Raw genomic sequence first — 8,586 nt, forward strand, 5'->3', positions numbered from 1 at the left:
CTGGGATTGTACAGAATGATGGATCCCCCTCGGTTGGGGTTGGTATGGTCGGCTCCCTACCCATCATGGGGGCCAAACAGGGAGTTCCCTGTGTTTCCCTTTGAATCACCCAGGCGAAGGCAGATTTCCACACTTATCACATAGCGATGGTCAATGTCGATAACATACGTGTAACCCACATACTTTCTTTACTCCATGACATGCTGTATGCTGTGGATGTTAACATTCCTCTCCTTCAGGAGGTGCTTCCCATCGTCTTACAGCATACGTACCTCTTGCTTCAACTACTGGTAGTGGAGTGGAGATCCTCTTACATGACGGTATCCTCGCTGATGCAGATGCCTATCTCCCTGGCGCCAGAGGTATGGCTCACAAGTGTAGTTGCGTCAGGATCGTCAGTGCCCATAAGCCATCTAGTTTGGGTCACCATCTTGAACGTTCCACATTCTTCTCAGATAAAGTCACGCCTGTTTCCCTGTTTCGACAAGATGCATTGGTCACGGGAGGTGATTTCAGATGCACCCAGGCACCCAAAGACCAATTACCACTTCACTCTCCGAGAGCGGCGCTAGCGAAAATTCTCCAGACCCTCAGCCAAGAGGATTCTTGGGAGCACGTTCGTGGCGAAATTCCGGGGTTTACGCATTTTAATAGCCATTTTTCAAACCGGTTCGATAGTGTTTTCGTCTCGTGCAGTATTCTCAGTGGAATGCAGGCTGCTGAAGCCTGGCCTCTTGCGCTCTCTAACACATGAATCTACGCCACCCATCTCCGCCGCCAGAGGGTCTGGTGCGGCTGTGAACCATGGAAACTGAACAAGGTCCGTCTTACTACTTCCGACTGCCGGCAGCTCCTCGAGACCACGTGGACGGCTTGTCGTCAACGTCGTGATGCCTGTCAGTCAGCACTGTCTTGATGGGCGAAAAGTCTGCTCTCTGCAAGGCCTTCATTGGTTACGGAAGGGAGGCTGCGGCGTGGCGGTTACGAACTCAGGAATTCTGCTTCACCATTCTTTGGGAATGTACTATGATGCCGTATTCGCTAGAGCGCCAGGCGATGGTTAATCGTGTCAAGGGAAAGCTCACATCTCTCTATCTCCGCCACCTTGAAGGAGCTACGGTCAGGGCGAGCACACAAAACGGGTTAGAGTGGCACCGTAGATCTATCACGTTACAGTGGAACAACGCCACCGGCGGAGTACTTTGATTAATTTTCTTACAACCGATGACGGGCGGCGTTTTGATACCCAACGGGATGTAGGGTCTGCCCTACGTGAACATTATGTTATGCTGTACTCTGAACAACGTCACAACCCTGACAACATTACAGCTGTCTCCAGACTCTCCTCTGGCTAGGTTCCAGTGGATGCAACGATGGATCTGTTTGCTAATGTCACAGAAGACGAAGTCCATGATGCTATCCGTGCAGGATCTATGAACAGGTCGCTTCGTCCTGACAGCCTCCCCCTGGAGTCTTATCTGTTTCGTCCCCTTCTGGCGCCAGTGCGGACGGAAATTTATCAGGACATTATTTAACTCTATATGATCGCCTGGAGGACCTGGACTTTGCGGACGGCATCTGCCTTTGGTCCCAAACTTTCAGGGGTATGAGTCAGAAGCTTAAAGAAGTGGAAACAGAAGCTCCGAGAGTTGGATTAAAAATAAACAAGGCTAAGACTAAAGAGATTAGGATGAACAGTAAGAACAAGAATGCACTAGCCGTGAAAGAAGAAGAGATTGGGCAGGTGGAGAGCTTTTGTAATCTGATAAACATTGTTTCCAAAAGTGGAGGGGTGAGATAAGACGTCGAAAGTAGTATCAAAATGGCAAAAGGGGCATTTTCCCAGCTGCAAGCAGTTTGGACATCTCGTGAAATATTGTTGAAGGTTAAGTTTAAAATCTTTGACTCAAATGTAAAATCAGTACTCTTTTACGGGTGTGAGACGTGGAAGGTGACTGTACAAATTAAAACAAGAGTACAAACGTTCATCAATAAATGTTTTAGGACTATACTGTGAGTACGCTGGCCAAATGTTATCTCAAAACAACAACGGAAAGCCGAGATAACCGTAAAAGAAAGGAAATGGGGACGGATTGGACACACCCTGAGAAGAGTCCCGCAACATATTCCCAAGCAGGCTTTAGAATGTAACCCACAAGGAGCAAGGAGGAGAGACAGACCTAGGTCGACCTCGCACAGGTCTATTGAAGCTGAGGTGGCACCCGTTGGCCACTCCTGGAGTAACATCAAGAAGATGGCAACGAACAGGGACAGATGGAGAGCTCTAATATGAGTCCTATGCTCCATATCGGAGTAAAAGGAATTAAGTCAAGTTGTGTAATCTTCCGCGCCGACTCCAGACGGTTTTCTCGATGATTTCCTCATTTCCATCCACAAGCCTCCAGGTACCTCATGGACAGACTATTAACCACCACTTGACTTTACTCAACGGCAACACAAAGATCTTTACCTGGCTGTTGGCTGCGTGGCTTAAAAGAACGGCTTCTTTGGGAGGAGCCGATAACACCCTGCCCTCTGTCGCTCATGCTTCCTCTGGTCGTATGCCTGGACTTCTTGCAAACATGAGTTCGATCGGGTGGGTCACGACTACCCGAAAAGAGTGATTTGCAATATGGGATACCCTGAGACTACCGTCAGCATCGCAATGCGGCCCTTTTCTTTTTTTTTTTTTTTTTTTTTTTTTTTAACGCTTCACGATTTTGCGTGTCATCCTTGCGCAGGGGGCCATGCTAATATTTTCTGTATCGTTCCAATTTTAGTATATGTACCGCCGTGTACTCTACAGTGTCAGTCTCACCCCTCCTATCAGTGCGTGAAGTATGCCCACTCTCTGCTTTTTCCTTGGAATCATTGCTCTGCAGCCTCTCGGTGACCATATAATCAGTAGCACTGCTTACGCAAACGATCTCGTTATCGTTTTTCGTAGCGGTGCTGAGGTCAGGGAGTCACTGGCATGGGTTACAGCTTACAGCGAAGTTTCTGGTAGCTGCCTTAACGTCCGCAAATCGAGCGCCATGGCTGTAAGTGTGGAGCTCTCTGTAGACAGCGCTGCTCCACTTCGTGTAGGTGATATTGTCTGATGATTAGGACTAGATATCGCAAGTGATCTTCAGCGCACGACTACATTCAACTGCCGACGGTAACTTTCCCAACCACGATCTGATCTCTTAATCTCCATTTACGAGCAGCCAATCTTCTGCAACGAACATAATATGTAAAAGTATATGTGGCGTCGTGTGTCCTCCATGTGTCACAGACACTTCCTACTCCGCAGTCCATGGCCCGCCGCATGCTAGCGGCATTGGGTTCATTTGTTTGCCACAGCTTTCTGTTCAAGTTGAGGTACGATACCCTCACACTACCCCGGTACAGGGGCGGTTTAGGTCTGTATCATGTGCCTGGGAGGGAGTTAGCAATTTTCATTGGATCTGACCTGGCGTTGTGGCGCCGTTGTCCTACGTGCCTTACCAGCCTATTGCTGGGGACATCACACTCCCTGTCAGCAACTATCACGTTTTCGGACGCCCCGCCGCCCTTCTTATACTTCCGCCACCGTTTTTCCTTTTCCCCGACCACAGCTTCGTCGGTACTGCGATAATGCCAGCGCACTTGACATCCACGATGGCGATCTATGGCATTCTCCAGCAGCACAAGTCACCGAATGTAGTTGAGGGGAGGCATTCCCACGTCGACTTGCGTGCCTTTTGACGATCGGTGTGCTCTCCTTCTCTTGACATTGACGTACAGTCTGCTCTATACCTCACGGACAATGGAAATCAAGTATTCCGATCACACCCTCACGGGACTCACCTCGCAGACACCCCGTTGTGTATTGCCTGCGATGTTTTGAACACAAACAAGCATCGCCTGGTGTGCAGATCGGCAAGAGGTGTCTGTTTATTCATACGACAGATGTTGTGCCTAATTACCGTACGACTCCTCATCAGATACCTACCCAACTGCTTTTCTTTTCGGAAGTGTGATACTTTCCACAAGCAAAGATGAACTCTGTGACACGCAGATCACTATTGTTTGCTGATGGCGAGGAAAGTATCCTTGATTTTTGGCAGTTCCTTAAAGAACGCCACTGTGTAGTTACCCGTAATCATAATACAGACACTTGTTGTAGAATTTCCTTTGCGCTGTCTTCCTTAACCCACCCCTGGACTGGGGTGTTTAGGTCATGAAGTGTTGATCCCTGCCTCTTTCACACTTAGAAACCATAAATTCTCTGATCACGGAATGTCCTTCTCGGAAAAACTGTACGACGATAGTCTCAATGAGTCTGATTTTCTGCTGCGCCCTCCACCTCGCGACGCCGGTTTCCTGGTATTCTCGATGTTATTAATGTTAATTTACAAAGGAAAAAAGAAGAAAAAGAAAATAAGTAAATAAACCATTAATGTTCATTGTACCTCTATTTCACATACCCTAAGCTTTCCTTGGTTCCGGGAGGGTGGGAACGGGACACAGTGGCCAGGTCTCCGCTTGCAACTTTGCACCCATCCCTTCCTTTGGGAACCAGAAAGGTTCCTACAGGGAAAAAATGTTAGACAAGACGTTGCCGGGGGGGAGAAGAGATATGAAAACTCGCCGGTGTTCGAGTTGCATTCGCGCCAAATATTTTGTTTCAATTAAAGCATCAACTTCTACCCAATCTGCACTTCCACTATGCTGTATCTGGTGCAGTTGTTTCTGTCGCTTTTACCTTTAAAACAAGGATTGTGTCTTTGACTATTAATGAAAACGTACTCGGCCCAGTCTTTGAATCCCAACGAGCCTTAGATTTTGAATAAAAATGATCAGCATTGGTGGCCGAAGACGCGTGGCATAAGAAGTCACCATCTTTCTGCTAAAGGCCTAGTCGAAGAGGGCGCAGGAACGGACAGAGGTTCAGGGCACACTCTTGTCCCTTGAGGTGGGAAACTGCCCCCAAGGGCAGAAAAATTAGCAACTATCAGCGGCATGTAGATGCAGAAAGCAACGGAAACCACAGCATTTTTACACATAATGTGTATTCACAGGACATGTGGATAGTGATTAAAAAAAGTGTAGTGACCATTACAAAAAAGCTAAATAACCGGAGAAGGGAGTCGGGGCGTGGAACGCCAGAAGTTTTAATGTTGTAGCGAAGCTAGAAAATTGGAAAAAGTAAATGTAAAGGCTCAATCCAGATATAGTGGGTGCCTATGAAGTGAATTATAATGAAGACATGATTTCAGGTCAGCTGACTCCAGGGTAATATCAACGGCAGCAGAGAATGGTATAACGGGACTAGGATTCGTTATGTAGACGAATATCGGGCAGAGAGTGTGTTACTGTGAACACTTCAGTGATAGGATTGTCCTCCTCAGAATCGACAGCAAATCAACACCGACAACGAGAGTTCATGTACACATGCCGACGTCGCAAGCTGCATGTGAAGAGATAGAGAAAGTATGTGAGGATATTGAAAGGTAATACGATATGTACGTGGAGAAGAGAATGTAACATTCATGGGGGACTAGAATGCGATTGTAGGTGAAGGAGTAGAAGAAAGAATTACGGGTCAATATGCGCTTGGTACTAAGAATGAGAGAGGAGAAAGACTAATTGAGTTCTGCAACAAATTTCAGATAGTAACAACGTATACTCTGTTCAAGAATCACAAGAGGCGGACGTATGCTTGGAAGAGGCCGGGTGATACGAAATGATTTCAGTTAGATCACATATTCGTCAGGCAGAGATTCCGAAATCAGATACTTAATTGTAAGGCGTACGCAGGAGCACGTATGGACTCACATCACAATTTACTAGTGTTGAATAATAGGCTGAAGTTTAAGAGATTAGTCAGGAATAATCAACACGCACAGAAGTGGGACACTGAAGTACTAAGGAATGAGGAAATACAAGAGAAGATCTATAAGGCTATAGGTACTGCAATAAGAAAGAGCTCAGTAGACAGTTCACTTGAAGAGCAATGGACCTCTCTAAAAAAAAAAAAATGATCAATCACAGAAATTGGGGAGGAAACCATAGGTACAAAGAAAGGAACTACAAAGCAGCCATGGGTAAAAGAAGAAATACTTCTGCTGATTGACGAAAAAGGGAAATACAAAAGCAGAAGAATAGAAGTCTCTGAGGAATGAAATCAATCGGAAAAGCATGGAAGCTAAGACGAATTGGCTGCTCGAAACATGAGAAGAAACCGAAAAAGAAATGATTGTCGGAAGGGCTGACTCAGGATATAGAAAAGGCAAAGCAACCTTCGGTGATAATATTAAGAGTGCAATATGAATTCCACTGTTAAATACAGAGCAGACAGCGGATAGGTGGAAAGAGACGCTGAAGGCCTCTATGAGGAGAAGATTTGTCTGGTGTTATAGAAGGAGAAACATAAGTCGATACAGAAGAGTCAAAATTTAAAAGAGCTTCGGAAGACTTAAGATCAAATAAGGCAGAAGATAACATTTAATAAGAATTTCGAAAGTCAGTGGGTGAAGTGGCAACAAAAGAAATTTTCGCATTGGCGTGTAGAATGTATGGGTCTGGTGTTATGTTATCTCACTTTCGGAAAAAAATCATCCACGCAAACCCGAAGAGAATAGGAGCTGATATGTGCGAGAATTATCTCACAGTGAGCCCAACAGTTTATGCATCGAAGTTGCTGACAAGAATAATATACAGACGAATACAATATAAAATTGAGGATGTTGTAGATGACGATCAATGTGGCTTTGGGAAAGGTAAAGGCACCAGAGAGGCAGTTCTGACATTGCGGCTGATAGTGGAAGCAACACTAAAGAGGAATCAAGACACGTTCACAGGTTTTGTACCCCTGGAAGAAGCGTTCGACAGATTAAAACGGAGGAAGAGATTCGAAATTCTTAGGAAAATTGGGGTAAGCTTTTGGGAGAGAGGGGTGATACACAGCATGTACAAGTGCCAAGACAGAAGAATAAGAGTGGAATACAAAGAACGAAGCTTTCGGATTAAAAATGGTTTCAGACGTGGATGGACTGAAAAAGTCCTTCTGTTAAATCTACACATCGAAGAAGCAATGGTGGAAGTTAGAAAAAGGTTCAAGAGTGGAATTAAAATTCAAGGTGAAAAAGCATCTCAATGATAAGATCCACTGATGACACTGCTATCCTCAGTAAAAGTGATGAAGAATTACATGATCTGTTGAATGAAATAAACAGTCTAGTGAGTACAAAATATGGGTTGAGTATAAATCGAAGGTAGATGAAGGTAACGGGAAGTAGCAGAAATGAGAACAGCAAGGTACGTAATACCAGTAATGGTGCTCACAAAGTAGAGGAAGTAAAGAAATTCTGCTTCCTAGCCAGGAAAATGACCATGATGTACGGAGCACGGAGGGCCTTATAAGCAAATTAGCAATGGAAAAAAGGGCATTCCTGGCCAAGAGGTGTCTACTAGTATCAAACACAGACCTCAACTTCAGAAAGAAATTTCTCAAAATGTATGTTTGGAGCACAGAAATATATTGTAACGAAACATGGACTGTGGGAAACCCGGAAGACTAAACAGGAAGGGAAGAGGATCTGTGTGTTTGAGAAGCGATGCTACAGACGAATGTCAAAAATTAGGTAAACCATAAGTTGAAGAACGAGTATTCTGCACTGAATGAAGAGGAAAGGAATACATGAAAACCACTGAAAAGACGAAGGGGCAGGACGCTACAACATTTGTGAAGACATCAGGGATAATTTTCATTGTATGAGAGGGTGCTGTAGAGGATACAAACTCTAGAGGAAGACAGAGACTGGAATACACCTAGCAAATAATTGAGGACGGAAGTTGCTAGTACTGCTCTGAGATGAAGACAATGGCACAGAGAATGAAGTAAATGCATCATATTGTGTCTTTTTAATATTGTATAGCATGTGCTACAGCTTCACTTTAAAAATAGATGCACTTCATATCAATATCCGCAAGTTCTGCATTGGCATGACCCACTCATAAAAAAAAAGTTAGACTTTATGACATGTCCATCATCATTACACCTCCTCAGACCTTCGCCATTGAGAATAAGTAGACATCTAATTAGATTTAAAAACAGCCGACCCGTTGCAAAGGATAAAGTAATCTTTACCTAGGTTTCGATAAGTTTAAACCTATCTTCTTCAGAAGTCAGCACTATTATATTAACATGGAGTAATACGTCGTTGCCATTTTTACAAACGTCTCCGTAGCTCCATTAGTCAAAATCTTAGGGCAATATCTGATTTTGATATCTGATTTTGACTAATGGAGCTACGGAGACGTATTACTCCATGTTAATATAATAGTGCTGACTTCTGAAGAAGATAGGTTTAAACTTATCCAAACCTAGGTAAAGATTACTTTATCCTTTGCATCGGGTCGGCTGTTTTTAAATCTAATTACGTGGAACCGTTGCTGTTACGCAGCTATGTTTAAAATAATTAAGTAGACATCTGTTAACATTTTCGCGTCTTGAGCGTTACTGTCTCTGAAATTAGTGAACCATTGTGTTAAAAATACGACTCTCCTCGTAAGGGCGTAGAACTCAAAATTCAATTGTATAAAAAGTTCAGCTGAAAA

General features: G+C 44.4%; 1 non-coding gene across 1 annotated transcript; it reads right to left on the reverse strand.

Moving 5' to 3' along the window:
- Positions 1-2,696: 2,696 nt before the first annotated feature.
- Positions 2,697-2,799, reverse strand: LOC126417675 (U6 spliceosomal RNA). Its single transcript, XR_007575753.1, has one exon. It is a non-coding gene; the product is annotated as a U6 spliceosomal RNA (small nuclear RNA).
- Between the last annotated feature and the right edge of the window lie 5,787 nt (positions 2,800-8,586).

Source organism: Schistocerca serialis, chromosome 8 (assembly GCF_023864345.2).
Source record: "Schistocerca serialis cubense isolate TAMUIC-IGC-003099 chromosome 8, iqSchSeri2.2, whole genome shotgun sequence".
In the NCBI taxonomy this organism is placed as follows: domain Eukaryota; kingdom Metazoa; phylum Arthropoda; class Insecta; order Orthoptera; family Acrididae; genus Schistocerca; species Schistocerca serialis.